General features: G+C 47.4%; 1 long non-coding RNA gene across 2 annotated transcripts; it reads right to left on the reverse strand.

Moving 5' to 3' along the window:
• Positions 1-2,163: 2,163 nt before the first annotated feature.
• On the reverse strand, positions 2,164-10,198 carry LOC125757014 (uncharacterized). Of its 2 annotated transcripts, none has more exons than XR_007415000.1 (5): positions 9,898-10,198; positions 9,772-9,819; positions 9,558-9,677; positions 8,407-8,484; positions 2,164-2,291 (listed from the first exon to the last, which is right to left on the reverse strand). It is a non-coding gene; the product is annotated as an uncharacterized LOC125757014 (long non-coding RNA). The 2 variants fall into 2 exon arrangements; XR_007415001.1 differs by having other exon boundaries at positions 9,772-9,851.
• Between the last annotated feature and the right edge of the window lie 8,134 nt (positions 10,199-18,332).

Consider the following 18,332-nt stretch of genomic DNA (forward strand, 5'->3'; position numbering starts at 1 on the left):
TGCTCTTATCGCAACTGGGGGCATCCACGGCCACAACACTGTCGTCCCCGCTTCCGCATACGCGCAGAGCTCTCGGATTGCATCAGTGGTGCGTCGCAACCCAGACAACGCAAAGGCATCCTAGGGACATCCAAATGACATCCCTTTTGGGAGTTTGGGACATCCAAAAGACGTCCCACACAAGGTGGAAAAACATCCCAAGTGATACAAAAAAAGACCTTTTTGGGATGTCCCAAAACTGCATGCGTGTGGGATGTTATTGGCCTGGTGTGCGACCGATGGTGGCGCTGCGAACGGCGCCTGTATGACGTCAGAGCGGGGATTCGCGCGCTTTCGTCTGCTACGTAGGCCCGGCGCCGTGTTGAAACCACCGTTGTGGTAAATCTCAACAAAAAAGCAGTTCACTTGGTTATCTTGCTATACGGTGGCTACTGACGCTGTTCGAACAACTGTGGGACTGCTTTTAACGTTCATTTAGAACTACAGCTATTTGTTTTTTAAGAACTGCGGCCGCTTGTCGCCGCAGCGAGTGCTGCGCAATGGTGAAGTACTGCTCTGTGCCTCAGTGTACTTCGTCCGCTCGTGAAAAAGGCGTTAGCTTTCACAACTATCCTAAGGACCCAAAGCTGAAGAAGTGCATCGCAAGCTCAGAATGGGAAAGCGCCCCACGCCTTCATCGACCGTGTGCAGCAAGCACTTCGCATACAGTGACTTCTGCTACCCACCGTACGCGCGACTCTTAGGTAAGCTTGTGACCGTGCAGGGCCCGCCAATACTTAAGGCGTTTATTGCACGCAGGCTATAAGCATAGGCGACTTACACCAGGTGTGGTGCGGTCCCACAACCTGCCGCGAAGGCCCCTAGACAAAGAGCCGACGACGCGGCCTCCGAATCGCCTCGCAGGAAAGCGCGCCTCGTCAGCTCAGCTGAGCGGCGCAGGATATCTGAGACCACGGCTGCACTTGGATGGCGTACATACGTATTTTACTTATGAAGGCAAGCGCGCGCCTAGCAGACTGCTTATCATAACGTCATAAGGGAAACCTGTTGCCACTGTTTAGTGCACATTCTCTAAAAGTTTTCACCTGAGGCAGTGCAGACGCTTTTTTAAAAGCGGAGCTCTTTAAGTTTTTCGTTAGGCTGCGTGGCGTGAAACTGGACCCAGCTTGCCTTTGCCACGTTAATCTCTGTGGCCCTGTGCGTGGTATAATCAGCGATTAACTATTTGTTATATTCTAATACCCATGCGACGGCCCTGTGCGGTATTAATAGGAACTACGACGTAATATCGTTCTCACTGAACCAACATTACAGGACAAACTGCGATCATGGGCATCGGCAGGGGGGTGTGCAACAAGGCGGCACTTGCGCACTAGTTTGCAGGACGAAAGCAGCGGCGGTGATGCGATCTCCGTTGACGGCCTCGACCGCGCATTCAACAACGTGGCCTGCGTCGTACACTGCCTCACCCTCGATGAGGCACCGCTACCTTTCACAAGCTTTATCGACATACTTGTAGATGCTGGAGAAGGGCACGCTTACTGAAATATCGAACGCGCCACCCAAACTAATCAGTATCGTACGGCGGAAACAAGATAACGAGCGAGAACACTCACACATAGTTTCACTTTCTAACCAGCAATGCGGCCGGTGGCATCGGCGCACTCGTCGACCATGCGGGGGATTTCTTGGCCCTGTCGATTGGGCCGCAACTAAAACAAGTTCAAGATTACACTCGAAAACATTCGTTGCAGGCGTTAGTTGACCGTCGCGAGGCTGTTCGTTCAGCAAAGTTCCCGCCTGAAGCAGACGATCCGCATACAGGAGCAGCGGCTGCCGCAGAGTGGTTGAGAGCGGAGCCCCCGCTCTGACGTCACACGCGAGAGGGCGCCACTCCAAGATCTCGAGGCCAATTGGGACATGTGGCCACTTTTTACTGCAGGATTATTTCAAAAGGGTGGGACATCTGCTTCCATAACATGTTAACTTGCTTCATCGCGCTCGACCACCCCCTACCTGAGAGAGCCAGTTGCCTCTCCAGGAAAGCATATTCCTCGTCCAACCAACCCACTTTTTTTTTCACAAAAACCAAGTCATGTGTTCAGAAACCAAGCAACATGCATGGAACATCAAGTGACCAGCAAAAATGATTTATTGCCTCACTATTATATGGCACTACAATCATGCCGAGAAGGACAGAGAACTTGGTATTGATGAGCATGTAGTCTAAGGTGCACACTTTCGAGTGGAGGGCCTTCCATGGCGTCCAGCAAAAGGGCTTGCAGAGGCAGCTGAGGACAACAAAAACAAAGCCTGCATGTATGTATACGTACTGCACACAACATGCATGAAAATGGTGAACAACAGGAACATAGCATGACTATATTGTCGTATGTCTCCTGAGACAGGGTTAAACCTCATTCCAGATGCACAAGTGCCTGATTTTACTTATTGCTTTGTCAACACTAGAATCACGAGAACTATGTATTTATGAGCATGACATCTGGGGTGCACGCTTTCAAACGCAGAGCATTCCAGCTGGTGTCCAACAGCAGGGCTCGCAGAGGCAGCTGAGAACAAAAACAAAGCCTTAATGTACATGTCCATACTGCACACACAAACGCTCAAATATGGTGCACAACGGGGATATAGCATGCCTATTTTGTCCTGTGTGTGTGTTAAGAGGTTAAAGGGACCGACAACCAACTTTTATGGTACCTATTTTCTTTAACGCGACAGAAAGCTTAGCAGTCAGAGTGTATAATCAAGGAATGGTGATGTGGAAAATACCGTGAAACATTTGTAATTCGAATTTTTCTATCTGCGACGGATATGAAGTCGTATACACACGTGACAAGACATGATGCAAACAGTGAGCGTGACAGCGGTTCGTGTTCGAGCGCGGCGGTTTACTGCGTGTGTGTGTACTCGCGCGCATGCGCTGCGGCTCGACATGGTCCACTGGCTACCGCGAAGGCAGCGCCGTTACTTGTCACCATGCAACTTCTTTTACCTCATAAGCAGCACAGAATAGAGCGGGGATGGATAGTAATATACATACTAATATTTTTAGGACCAATAATTGCACACATGACGCTATCAGACTACGTGACTTTGTACAGCAAAGTGATCAACTCCGCAATCTAGCTTCAAGGCTCTTGCGATAGGTTGCACAACATGCCTTTTTTTTTTGTTACTTTTAAACACAATTTAGAGCGTCACCTCAGTCTTGCGTGAACGGCGGCCACTTGCAGTAAGACGCGCTATCTCGTAATTGACATCGCTTAGACGATCGAGAATAACGAACGGGCCGGTGTAGTCTGCGAGAAGTTTTTGGCTCAAGCCGCGTCGGCGTACTGGAGTCCACAGCCAAACACGATCACCGGGAACATAGGTGACATGTCGGTGTTGGCTGTCATAGCGTGTTTTAGAGCAGTCTTGCGCGGCCAATGTACGTAGGCGTGCAAGTCGACGAGCCTCTTTTGCACGACACAATGTCTCGGCGATTGACAAATCGTCTTGGATAACAAAAGGAAAGACAGTGTTCAGCGAATGACGCGGTGAACGTGCGTGCAGGAGGAAGAAAGGGCTATAGCCTGTGGTTTCGTGCTTCGCAGTGTTGAAAGCGTATGTCACGAACGGTAATACTTCATCCCAGTTTTTGTGGTCCGAAGCGACGTACATTGATAACATGTTTATCAATGTTCGGTTTGTGCGCTCGACGAGGCCATTAGTTTGCGGATGATAAGGTGTTGAGTGACGGAACTTGGAGGCACACGAACGGAGTAATTCTTCCACAACATCGGCAGTAAACTGGCGACCACGGTCACTTATTATCACTCGAGGAGGCCCATGTCGAAGTATGATGGAGTGGAGTATAAAGTCAGAAACCTGGGCTGCCGTGGCGGAGGATAAGGCTGCCGTCTCGCAGTACCGTGTCATGTAGTCGGCACACACAATTATCCACCTGTTGCCTCTCGAAGAACGCGGAAACGGTCCGATCAAGTCTATGCCGACCTTTTCGAACGGAGTGCTGGGTGGATCTACTGGCTGGAGGTAACCGACTGGAGCTGAGGTAGGTCGCTTGTGGCTCTGACATTGGGTACAACTAGCCACATAGGTGTCAACTGTTTTGCGCATTTGAGGCCAGTAGAATCGGTCTTTGGTGCGGCTTAGTGTTCGCGTGGTCCCTAAGTGACCAGACGTCGGGTCATCGTGCGTAATACGCAGAACAGATGTCTGAAGAGACTCGGGAACCACCAGTAGAAAGCGAGCGCCCGTCGTTGATAAGTTCCTCTTGTAAAGAAGGCCATCTCGGGTGCAAAATCGGCCTTCGCTTATGGAGCCTTGCGTTGGAGGAAAAAGAGCTTTCAAGCTGGGGTCTTTGCGCTGCTCAGCGGCGAAAGTCGAAGCATCCGGAAAGTCAGCTGACAGAGAAGCTAAAAGATGGTCAAAGTTGTCGGCTTCACAATCTGTCGTCGGTAGTGGCATCCTAGAAAGGCAATCCGCATCAGCGTGTCGACGGCCACTTTTGTACGAAACAGTGAATTCGTATTCTTGTAGACGAAGGGCCCATCGAGCGAGGCGTCCGGATGGGTCGCGAAGGTTGACCAACCAGCATAGAGAATGGTGATCTGTTACGATGATAAACGGGCGACCGTAAATGTACGAGCGAAACCGCTGCACGGCAAATACGACTGCGAGGCATTCCTGCTCGGTTACAGTGTAGTTGCGTTCAGGCTTGCTTAAGGAACGGCTTGCATACGCTACGACATGTTCTTTGTTGCCAGAGCGCTGAATAAGAACGGCGCCGATGCCGACGCCACTTGCGTCTGTGTGAATCTCTGTTGGAGACGAAGGGTCGAAGTGCCGAAGGATTGGTTGTGAAGTTAACAGAAACTTCAGCTGGCGAAAAGCGGTATCACAGTCAGGGGTCCACTGAAACGGAGTGTTCTTGCGTAGAAGATTCGTGAGGGGGTGACAGATATCCGAGAAGCCGGGTATGAACCGCCGAAAATATGAGCAGAGCCCGATGAAGCTACGAAGCTGTTTCAGAGATTTAGGAGGTTCGAATGATGCAACGGCTTCGGTCTTCTGTGGGTCAGGTCTAATGCCATTTTTATCGACGAGATGTCCTAACACTAAAGTTTGACGCTCAGCAAAATGGCACTTCTTTGAATTCAACACAAGCCCAGCCTTTTCAATACAGTCGAGCACAATATCCAGACGAGTATTATGCTCCTGAAATGTGCGTCCAAAAATTACTACATCATCAAGGTAGCACATACAAATCTGCCATTTCAAGCCCCGCAGAATAGTGTCCATGAATCTTTCGAATGTCGCCGGCGCATTACACAATCCGAACGGCATCACGTTGAATTCGTACAGCCCGTCTGGGGTAACGAATGCCGTTTTTTCCTTGTCAGCTGCGTGCATTGGAATTTGCCAATAACCGGACCTTAAATCAACAGAGGAAAAATAGGAAGCAGAATGTAAACAGTCTATGGCGTCATCAATACGCGGCAGCGGATAGACATCTTTTTTGGTAACGGAATTCAGTCGGCGATAGTCTACGCAGAATCTCCACGTACCATCTTTCTTCTTCACAAGAATGACTGGTGCGGCCCAGGGACTCGCCGATTCTTGAATTACTCCCTTCGTTAGCATCTCTTGCACTTGCTCGTTGATAATCTCGCGCTCTGATGGTGCCACTCTGTAAGGCTTCTGCCGTATGGGATGCGCGGACGCGGTGTTGATTCGATGACGTATTCGAGACGATGGAATTGAGGGCATTTGGCTGCGTTTTGAGAAGTCGAACACTTTAGAGTGCTTGGAGAGAACGTCAAGGAGGGTGTGACGTTCGCTTTGGCTAAGTGACTTGCTGATCATTTGTAGCAGTTTTAAATCATCTGACCGTTGAGAAGCTACATGTCCATTCTCGCCTGCGGCATCGAGAAGAGCCACCAGCGTCGTAGATGATTCGGGGTTGAATGCAGCAAGTTTCATGCCACCAGGCAACACTGCAGGCTCCATTGAATTGTTGATTGCCCACACACTTGTGCGTCCGTTAACTACAGACACCACGCAATGGGGGACTAAAATGTTCTTCTTCACACAGGCCCAAGGAATCGGTTCGAGTGTGGCGTCGAACGTGGCGAGGTCGTTACTAGAACAAGTCACTGGAACACGCATGGCAGAGAATGCAGGAACGACCGTGTCCTCGGAGACAAAAAAGCTGCAATCATCACGCGGTGAATTCTCCAACAGCGCAGCTGGAAAACTACCGTGCACGGAAAGGTGCCCACTTCTGCAGTCAACGGTTGCCCCACACTCCCGCAAGAAATCGATTCCCAAAATAACGTCATGCGTGGATCGCGTAATAACAGCAAATTCTGTGGGAAACACTTTGCCGCACAAGGACACATCCACAGTACAAACTCCCACAGGACACAACGCGTCACCACTCACACCACGTAATGTCACTCCACGACTCAAACAAAACATCACCTTAGGCCCAAGAAGGTTCTTGAAATTAGCACTCATTACACAAATAGTCGCACCCGTATCCACAAGTGCCATGGTAGGGACACCATCAACAAGTACGTGAACTTTGTTCTTGAGCATAAACAATGACGGAGGTATGTCTGTCGATAGTGCCTGGTATCCTGCGGCCTCACCCCCATTGGCCGCACCTGCTAGTTTTCCGGCGGCGGTGATTGCGTACGACGCCGCGGCGATGGGGATCGTGGAGCACGTGGAGCTGGCGGTGGAGTCAAGCTTCGATCAGAGGCCGGCGACGGGTAGCGTAAACTGGCAGATGTGCGTGGTGGCCGTGGCGTAGAGAACGTGTGGTCAAAAGGCTGGGTGTCCATGGGCAAGGGCTCTCGCTGGTATGAAGGGCGGTAGTTGCAGAAACGTGAGATGTGACCCGGAACACCACATCGGTAGCACACCGGAAGAGGTCGGGACACACGTGGCTGCTCAGAGTAGCCAGCCCTATGAGAAGGCGTAGGATGGGAATATCGCTCTTCACGGGCACCGTAGCCAGCCGAAATTCGCTGAGGGAAACGAGGTGAGCGCAAACGTCGTTCGTCATTCGAGGGTGGCCGATACGAGAACCCAGATCGCCGTGTGCCTCTGTATTCGTCGGAATCTGCCGAATTAACTGATGGTTGCCATGGAGCCAGAGTAGCCGGGGTTCGTGCGCGTTCTGCGTCTCTTGCATAGCTGTCCTGGAAGTCGCTGGGGTCATGAGAGATTCGCTGACACCGAAACAGCTCTTCTCTCACAATCTGCCGTATTGTCGATGCCAGGTCATTGGGCGTCATTGTGTCGACACTAGCCACCGTCGGGACGTTGGAGAGACGGCCAAATTTTGGCGCTATCCGTCGCATCTTTAGCGTTTCAAATGTCCGACAATGCTGCATCACGTCGGACACGGAGGTCAGGCTCTCTTTTCCGATCAGGAAATTGTACACATCTTCCGCTATCCCCTTCAGAACGTGTCCAACCTTATCTTCTTCAGTCATCCTGGCATCCACTATGTTACACAGCTTCAAAATTTCTTCAATGTACGTGGTACACGTCTCACCTGGAAGCTGTGCCCTCTGAGCCAATGTCTGCTCCGCCCGCTTCTTCTTCGCGTTGGAATCACCGAAACACTTCTGTACTTCCTCAACAAAACGATCCCAAGATGTGAACATGTCTTCGTGGTTCTCGTACCACATGAGAGCTGTGTTAGTCAGTGAAAATACAACATGACTGAGCTGCTCTGACGAATCCCAGCCGTTGCTTCTGCTCACCCTCTTGTATTTCTTCAGCCACTCGTCCACGTCTTCTCCAGAGGTCCCGCCAAAGTTCGGCGGAACTCGATAGTAAGGCAAGGAACCTATCGCTGTCGCCCTCGAAGCACCAGCGCTCTGGTCGTGAGACATCTCGATCGGCGATGGTGGGAGACCGGCAAGACGGCGGCTGCGGCGAAGTCCAGGTAGTAGTGCTTCCGTCGTGGGGTTCGTCGTACCCCGCACCTTCCACCAATCTGTTACGTGCACAAGAGATGTTTAAGGGGTATTTAATGAACACCGAGGCACAAAAGACCGTGGTGATCGGAGGAGCAGCGTCGTCGTCGTCTTCCTCTTCTCCAGCTGCTCTCGATTCCCCCTGGCAGTGACACTTCGTAACAATATAAATCCTACTCACAGCGCGAAAAGGATGCTGGAATATGTCAGTATATAGCGCGGTCTTTTCATTTCTGACAGGATCTAATCACAAGTTCTGGCCAGTTGTCGGTCCCTTCTCCTTTAAGCCTGGTTCATACTGAAGTGCTTGTAAACAACAATGCACAATTTTACTTATTGCTTTACCAACGAAATTCATGCCAGGAATGACAAAGGAATTGGTATTTACGAGCATGACGTCCAAGGTGCACGCGTTTAAACACAGAGCCTCCCAGCTGTTGTCCAGGAGCGGGGTTCGCAGAGGCAGCTGAGGAAAACAAAAACAAATCCTTCATGTATATGCACATCCACTGCAAGCACAAATATGCATGAAAGTGGCGCACAAAACAAAGCACAACTGTGTTGTCGCATGTCTGCTAGTTTAAGAGGAGTAAAACCTGCTTCATAATTACTTGCTCATAAGCAGAAATTTCTCCTTTTAGCTTACTCTAATTATGTCGGTTACGACTTTCGCATTTACAAGCATGAAATCTAAGCTGCACGTTTTCCGTCTCGTAACCTGCATGCCTATGTCCAGGAAGCTGAGCACATTCTATGTCATTACCGGTAGGCAAAGGTGCAGACATTTGGGGTAAAGGTGCACACCAAGGGCACCACTACTAGAAGCAGCTAAAAAAAAAGAAAAAAGATCATGTAATATGTGTACACAGCTAGCACATGCAAAAAGAATATCATTGAGCAACAGTGCATATCACAAATGTGCTACATTTGTTTGGAAGTAAAACCTACTTGACAAACAGAGTGGGCTAGTTGGTCATTTCGGTTGTGTGAAACTACTTGACTGCTGGTAAAGGATGAAAACAACATGCACTGAAAAAAGGCGGAGGTATCGGGAAGCCAGACAAGGTGCCAGTTGCTAATATGTACCAAGTGACTGAGCAACAGGTTCTGCTGCTTCATAGAGATGTAGCAGAAACACCAACATACATTTTTCAGTTTCTTGTTTCAGTAAGACAAAAATCATGATCATAATCACAAACGATACGGTATATACCAGTACAAAACTGGGCTGTGCCCTTTTCTTCTGATAACCAGCTAACTGATGGCCAGCAGCAGGACTCACACGTGCAACTGAATAAAAGAATAGCAAGAATATGCGCTGTTTTGAACATAAGTTCTGGCTTTTCTTACAAATGGTGTCATAATGAGAGCAAAAAATTTGGTACTGGGCATAAACTGAGCGCAAGCCAGTCTTGTGTGCAGCAATGCTTAATTCATGTCCACAGCCCACTACAAATGGTTAAACTTGACACATGCATTTGACCATTCCAATTTTTTTTACGTTTATGTCAGTTGCCGTGGAAAACATGTACAACAAACCTTTGAAGTTTTTTTCTTTGTCGTCCAGGACTTCTGATCGTTCTCCACGGCACTACGCACGCGCCGGCTTGCAGTTATTCGAGGCAGATCAGCCATGTGTTCCACGATCGCGGTGTCAATCTACACACGTGGCCGACAACAACAACATATCAGCATTGTGAGCTTAACAGTCTCTGCGGAAGATAAACCAAATCGCGTCACAAATAAAACTTACTCCCACGTGCCATTCTTGCTGCGAGGGTCCAGTTCAGCGTACGCCAACCTGCGCGCGGTGGGGAGCCAAAGAAGAAAGTGCTAAGAACGTGCTGATTGCAGTAATCCAGGCATGTCAAGTACTTACCGAAGAGGTGGAAAAACGTTGAAATCGGCAAGATCTTGCAACCAGGCAAACACCTACGGCATGCGCGCTTGTGATTTTTCGACCAAACGTCACGGATCAAACACCTAAAAACGAGGCCAACGAAGAGTCTGATCTATCCGAACTCCAAACACGCCGGGCGCCATGATGGCGATGGCAATGTCTGCGCAGTGCTCGCAGCAAATCGTCCACTATTTGAGCAGGTGTTGGCTCGCAGTAAGCGCAATTAAAGAGCAATTGCGTATTAAACCTAAGAAAGAAAACAATAAAATAACAATATTTCATTCAATTCTTCTAAAGTTAATATGTCCATATGTCGGTGTTTTTATAAATACGACACTACCACACCACCGCTCGTGCGGTCCGCCGTTCTCTGATCTTTCACGAAAAGCACGGCGTGCGTGGCGCGACTCGCGAGTACGTGCGCCGTACCGCTGTACCGCCTTTACCAAGTGCAACACTTGCTCACGCAGACAGCAATCGATCCCTCGTCCTCATAACGGCGCGACATTTAGAAAGAAACAAAAAAAAAACGAACACTTTCACAAAAAACGCGGATATATTGTTTTTCATGTGCATGTAGATATGCAGTTGTGCACGCGCGCCAACCATGCTCTCCGGCGGAGTTGCTGTTTCCGATTGTTTAGGATCGCCAATTTTCAACACGGTAGCTTATTTCACCGCTAACTTGAAGTCCCAATCAGATCCTACAAGGGATGTTTTAGGAATGATCCCTATGCACATGTCTAAAGGACATCCTAAAAACCACCTTGTTGGGATGTGGGACGTTTGGACTTTTTTGGGAAGTCCCTGGGATGTAGTGTGTTGTCTGGGAATGTAACTATTGCTGACTAGCAGTGCTCCGGGCCGAATGAGGAGCGCATGCGCGCACGTGTCCTTGCCGCCGCTGGCAAATCAGGCGACAAACCGCCTTCGTGGGCAGCGTCTGCCCCCAGTAACGCATAGCTCAGTCGCGCGAGCGTCGCGCCAAAACTTGAGCTTGGGTTCCCTATTCTGGTGTAGCCTATTCAAGTACATGTAAAACATAAGGTACTATAGGAGTAAACTTTAATACCGATTTCAATAAAATTTGTTGCACTGCAGACAAGGACGTAACCAGACATTTAATTCGGGGGTGTATATATATATATATATATATATATATATATATATATATATATATATATATATATATATATGTCCCTGCCAGTCAGACCCTGGCCATCCCTGCAGGAATGGCTGGGGTATGTGACTGAGCCACACACCTTATTTCACCTCGTGGCAGAACAGCGCAAAAAAAAAAAGCGGGACAGGAAACGCACAGAACACAGCGCTGACTATCAACTCTGTTCTGCCGCAATGTTCATGAAGCTAGGCCACCTAAGAACCCTTGCGCGGCGCCTTACATTTCTTTCGCCGCCTTTATTTATTATTATTATTATGTTCTTTTTTTTTTTTTGGACCTTCTGAGTAGGCTCAACTTGCATCGTACGGACCATGTATATAAAGCCTCTGATTCACGACTTATTTCACTGTAATGCAACATTTAGCGCTAAACGCACTTTGCAGCAATGCCGCAATAGGAATGCATGCGGTACGCTTCATAATGACAGTAAACGCAATTTCGATATGTGTTTTAGAAAACAGAATGTGTGTGGCCAGTAGAACGTGCGACTGACCATGCAGGGCACGCTGGACCTATATATGTGAACTCTGTATCACAGTGTTGACACGGTAACAGAAACAAAAGGCCTGCTGAGCAGCTTTCGGCACAAGTGAGGTGCTGGTGTGGCAATTTGGGCGAGTTGGTTACGCACGATGAAATAGTAGTGGGCAAATTACGAAACGTACAGAGAAGACCACGCAGGGTGCGCTGTTTCTATCATAGGCCACAGCTCAGACAAATATGCTCGAGAAATAATCAAAGCCATATGGCAGTGAAGCAGTTAGGCAATGTATCATCATGCATTCCTTGTATTTATACAGGGTGAGTCATTTAGAAACTGGCCTATTTCATTGGGCTGTAGTTTTGTTACGAGAATTATCCGATTTTAATGCGGTTCGCGGCAAAAGATCTAAGAAGGATGAAAATTTATTGGCCCGTCCCGTTTTTTATTGCAATGCAAAAAAAGAATAAATAAGAAATAACGAAAACAGCGACATTCTAAGAAATTATATACAAGAGAAACTGCATACTGCTGAAGTCAAAATAGCTTGACGTTTTGCCAACCGGTTATAAACCAACAGTGATTATAAACCTTTATAACCTTTACTCGCTACAACTTGCACCACTCGCTATAACGCGCTCGCTACAACTTGCACCGTCAAGCGCGGCAACTGGCTGACGCGGGCCAAGAAACCACCGCCAACTTCTCGGCCTACCGCTGCAACGGAGCCGGCGAGTCGCGGCCGCAGCTAATTTCGTTTGCTCAAACCACGGCTGAGAGCAGCACGTTCGCTGCGCGCGAATGCGCTAGTCACGTGGTTCTTGTATTTCGCGGGCTTTCTTTGCAGCTTGGAAAAAATGGTATACGCGAGACTTTCTTTATCGCAAATAATGCAATGGGGGTTTCTGAAGGCGCTCTCGAACTTTGCAAGTCGCATTTCTTGCCTAAAGTCAATATTTAGAAATTTAGTTAAATCATCCTAATCAACAAATTAATTACAAAACAAAAAATTGTCTATAGTGCGCAAGGTGGCGCTGTCCTGCAATTTGCAACTGATTTCGCTCGCCTGCCTCTAATATTGTATTTCTTAACCCTTGGCTAAATATAGCTGGGACACCCGGTATATTTCACAGGGAAATGGATTATCTTGTGTCTAGTGCGCACTGACACAGCGCGCACTGCTTAATTCATCGCATGTATATATACACACATCCTTCCCTGTCAATAAATCAGTTGTAAATAGTAGCGCACCGTGTGTCTGAATTGGTCGCTTCTGGGTCCTTGTCGTCATTTGCGCAATTCTATTTCACCAGCTTGCGGCGGAGTGCGGCACCACCACGGAGTCAAGTACGTAGCCAGAAATTTATTTCGTCGAAATGGGGGGGGGGGGGGGGGGGAGGACGCCAATCAATGCACAGAGCAGTACTATCCGTGCATTAACCCTTCCAGACGCCACCTAGGAAGAAATGTCTCTGTAAATGCGTCAGATCGATACAATGAAAGAAGGAAGGGCAATATTAAGGGCTCGTTTTTCTTTGCTAGACACAACATTAATTAGAACAAACAGACAAGAAAATCCAAGGAAAGTACTTTCCTTGGCTTTTTTGTCTGTTAGTTCTAATTAAGATCGATACAATGTTATTTGAAGGCACTGCATAATATATTGCAACAAATATAATGTCGTACGTAATACGTTAATTTATGTGTATTATAGTAATCATCCCTAATTTTTTTTAATTGAATATCTATTTATTCTGAAGCCATTCATGCTCTGTTTCTGCATAAATAGAATGAAATCTCAGGCTAGAAATATAGTGCAAATTCGATTTCAGTTATGTCCATGTTGAGCAAAGAAAAATATACTTTTGACGTGGGCCGCGGGAAGCGGCACGTCGAACGACTCGTCGAATATGGTAGTGCCTTCAGCAAAGTTATCATATGCAGAGTACGCTGCAAAATGAAGTTAAATGAAGACAAATTCACTGCGCAGGAGGTTCAATTCATTGAAATTTAAGTTCAATGTATCATGCTCTTTCTTAGCCCTTACGCTCACAGAAAAGATCGAATAAAAAGGGCGTCTTTTTGTCCCACAACAATAATCGTCATCTGGCTTGCTTGCGTTTTCTTGAAAACTCGGCGCTGGCCACTTTCCTACCAAGAATGCTATGTCACGCTGACAGCGCACATGCCGTTCGTGACCTGAAAGCGCCAGGCGCGCGGCGATAATGCAAGGAAGGCAAAATAAATTAATATTGTTGCGGGACAAAAACACGCCCTTTTTACTCGATCTTCTCTGTGAGTGTAGTCGATACAAATAGCAGAAACAAGTGGTGCACACAATTGTGTATGTACATAGCGTCTCAAAGGGCTAACTGGTCGATCATACACTCTTAATCAAGTCCTGCTTAAAGTGGCAGTCTATAGCCCGGAAACGAGACGAAAAATTTAACGCCTATAGACTGTCTGTTTAGCCGGCACAACCTGTAGGCGGTGCCACCCGTAGCCGTCCCTCGGCGTAATAGCTTTCTCAGCGGCTCATCTCATAGGAGGGACTCAATATAGGCCGGAGATTTTTCGTCTCGAATCCCGGCTAGTTGAAGGCCGCCTATAGACATCTCCTCGTTCCACGTGACCATATGTCCTGGCTACGGGGAGTCCTACCTACGGTGCGTCCCAGCTTCGGCGCGTCCTAGCTATAGGCGTTGTACGAAGCGGCGAAAAAAAAGATTAGATTTTAGGTCACCTTTTAAGCTGTATTCGGGGTAATTGGAGACTTACACACATGTTTTATGACATACATAATCCATACACACATATTACAATCAGAAGTAAACCACAGAAAAATTCACAATGAACACACGCGGATTCCAACTCGCGAACACTCGATCAGCAAGCGCGTACGCTAACCACTACACCACGTCACGCCGCGGCCACAGTGATAAAAGTACGGGTTTATATGCACCAATGTGTCGCTACACGCTCTGGCGTATTAGTGCAGTGGAGGTCGTTATTATGCATGTAGCGTTCACTGATACGTAAGGAGACATTTTTTAAATGACATTCGTGAAACTATATACGGCGTCACTCAAGTTATTGCTGGGAGCATGCTTCAAGCGAATTTGCGTGCTTGGTAAAGAAGATAAAACTGTTCCGCATACATTTGGCACTGGCGCCTCAGTGACATTTAAAGAATTTTGGCGTGCATAATATCCGAGTTCTATTCATGTTGGCCGTCAGCCTGTTGCCTTTCGTGGACTGAACGAGTTTTCAACGTCAAGATTTGCTTGCTGTGAAACGTGTGCTCGGAATCCATCCACGGCAACCGCACACCGACGTAGCCGATTACCGACGGAGAATCAGCGTGTTCTCAGTAACGTCGCTGGCCGCTTCACCGCCGATGGTTACCAGGCCGGTAGCCGATATCGTCACTAAGCCTATTCAGTTTATTTCGAAGCCGTAGTCGACCGTGCTTCAGAACAAACCGCTCACGCTCATATGCCAGTAAATTTTACCTGTTACCGTCGTTGGCTCGACCCTCTCCCCGCAATAATTACACACTGAGATTAACATGCGCTGATAATCGTGGTATTGTCAGCCATATATACAATATTCGAACACGCCCAAGCAGGTGCGGTGTGCCGTGCACGCACTGCAGATGAACTTCACTTGTAAAGGAACTCCTCTTGGCTCTAAACGTTGGATAGTGCACGTCGCTTCCCCTCAAATGAATGACACTATACCAGTAGACATTATTTTAGCTTCAATGAAAAATGTAGCCGACACTTGCGTCGACCATGGAAGCGAGGAGCTGGCGCTGAATGCATGCAGCTACGCGGTCGCTCGCCGGACTGCGCCCCGGAGGAAATGCCGTTTATGTTGGACGCCACTCGCGCGGCGTACGTGACTCGTGAATTGGGCTTTGCACGCTGGAGACGCGGCTCGCCGTTTGCCGTTCTGAGGCGCGCAGTGCCAACAGTGTAGGTGGTGTTGGCAGTGCGCAGGCAGGAATATGATGCTAACATGGACTGGATCTTATATGCGGCAGCACTTATCGCAGAAATATTTGTGGCGTTCTGTTACGTCTCCATCAGTGGCTATATTTTTGAGAACTTCTAGATTCACGCTGATATAGCGGTCCCGCCGCGCTATTTAAATCACCTCATACTCGTCTTAAAGCTGAGATCGCGCTAAAATGACACTGGATGATGCTATATTTTTCACATAAGTTTACTGAAACATTTTCTGGAAGCCCGAGTCCATGCAATGTACTAAGTATAGTATTGGTGCGAACGGCACTTTCATGGGCATGCAGTGCCTAACTGTGTACAAGTCTCACCTTTTGATAAATGTTTGACAAATCTCGCCGTGATTAATACGGCTGAACACGCAAACATTTGCGAGCTACATCCACACAGCTGCATTTGCAAGCGCACGCGACTGGGGAATGTTAGTTTGTTGTGCTAGAGTGCATGGGATAGCCTTTTGGAGTGTTTTACGTATACACGCACTTAATTTTTTATGTGCGGATTACTGAGAGGCGTTGCGTACAGCAGAAATCCAGAACATAGTAGAGTGGTGCATTAATGGGAAATGAATTTGACACCATCGAGTAATAGGTTCTAGTGTTGCAGAGTTTGCACGGATTTCTTTATTGCGCACATACAAAGCGGTTGCACCTCAGTGTGGCAGTCGTTGCGAGGAACTGAAACTGCTTAATTATGACATATTATCGTAAGAAAGTTAACGTAGAGTGGCCATTTGTCGAACATGAGGGTGTTTAACGAATTCTGAACTTTTTTAGCCAATGCGGCGACGTTACTACGAGGTACACCCACAGGCGTGCGCACTTCGCGCTGGCACATATGTACGTTCCAGAGGATGGTAATTTAATTATGCAAATATTGTTTTCCAGACTTAGACATTTCCTACCGCGGATTTAGGAGAAAAGAGTGAATGGTATTGCGAAATCTAGAACACCTCGTGGAAGCTCTACTGCCTGCATTTGATTTCGACAGCATGCGGTTACTAATAGTAGAGCATTAAATTAGATATATACATTTCACGGCAAACGATTCGAGCATTTGTCCAAGCAAGCATTTTGTTTTTCATCATTACTAGCTTATTTTATGTCCACTTCAGGACGAAGGTCTCTTCACTAATCCACCATTGATCCTATCCAGCGTCTTTATTACTATTTTTGTGTGTTTGTGGCATGCACAAGACGAAGAAAGCAGCCAGGTTGCGGTATCCGTAATGCGGACTCCCTTGACGTCAAGTGGCACGCCGTGTAGTGGTTGATTGTTGGCTAACAGAGTTTTAGAATTGTGTGCGCAGACGTTGCGATGGCTGGGCACGTACGCTATACTGTATTCGGAAAGTAACGTGCGTACACAAGCGTCTAGTCTTTGACAGATGTGCAGTGGCAACAAACACAAGAAACTGTGCACACGAAGCTCTGGGTAGCGTATGCTAATACTGCCTAATTTTAACCACGTGGATTTTTTAACGTGAACCGATTACATCACATAGGAGCGTTTTTGCGCTCATTTACCCCTTGATGGGTACCTAGATTGACCATTAACAGTCAGCTTGGAAACTATAAGCATGCAGTGTGTTTAGACATACGTATAAAAATTCGCATCTTTTTTTTTAGTAGCGGTGGTTAAAGCATGGACGCACCGCGTTCCCCATAAATGTACCGTTCAGCGGAATCATTTGAGAATCACTTGACGGACCATACCAGCTTCACAGTTCAACAGTACCTGCTGTGTCTAGCGTGCATAAGCATGCGAGAAACAGGTACTGCTCACGTGTAAAAATAAGTATTTAATGTCAAAAAATACAAACAGCACTAAAAGCAATGCTCAGCGCTGAAGGAAACGATAAACGTGCCATCCGATGTTTTTTTCGGACAAATATATTCTGGTGCTTAACGAATACCTTTGATCTTGTCAATGTCTTCAGCAGCTTCCTGCCGTTAAAACACCTGGGAAAAAACTGGGTTCATTATACTCAGCACAAGACGAAGTATTGAGAATACACAGTTGGATATGTGAGGTCCTTAATATAGTACATCGTCAAGCACCAAATAAGGGCTTTCTCTAGAAGTGTGCCAGCCAAAAGTTTCACATTCCCTTGCACTTGATCGCAGTAGAACGCCTTGTTGTAGTACTCCCTCCAAATTCTGCGGTCAGGCGATGGGCGGGCTGCTGTCATGTCATCCTGACGAAAAAAAAGAAAAGCAGAGGATACATGCGACGTTGTGTTCTTAGATCACCTGGTGTTTTCGCCCATCACACAAAAACTGTAAACGGACGTTTTCAATCTGTTATACACCTTGACGAATTTTGTGTAGACAGCGTCACAGAAGTTACAAATATGAAAGTGTTTTCAGAAGTTGCTAATGAAGCTTTCTAATAGTGTTTTAACCATAAACTTACTACAGCTATGAGAAAAAGCTTAGCATGATTTCCTCAGAAATACTCATCGATCTCCACGAAATACGTGCGGGCATTGCACATGTGACCGAGTATGACTTTGACCTTGTTGAACTTCTCCATGAAACTTCCTGTTTTTCTCTAAAAGTGAAGCTCTGTTTCGAATGTCGGCTGCAAGTCGCAATTTGATGAGAATCACGTACAAGGAAAGCAGTTTTACAAGAGACTCACGATTCATTCGTTAAGTAAATAAAGTGGCAGGCAAACTTGGCTTAAAATTTGGTTGCACAATATTGCACAATATTGCAACAGC

Source organism: Rhipicephalus sanguineus, chromosome 1 (assembly GCF_013339695.2).
Source record: "Rhipicephalus sanguineus isolate Rsan-2018 chromosome 1, BIME_Rsan_1.4, whole genome shotgun sequence".
Lineage (NCBI taxonomy): Eukaryota > Metazoa > Arthropoda > Arachnida > Ixodida > Ixodidae > Rhipicephalus > Rhipicephalus sanguineus.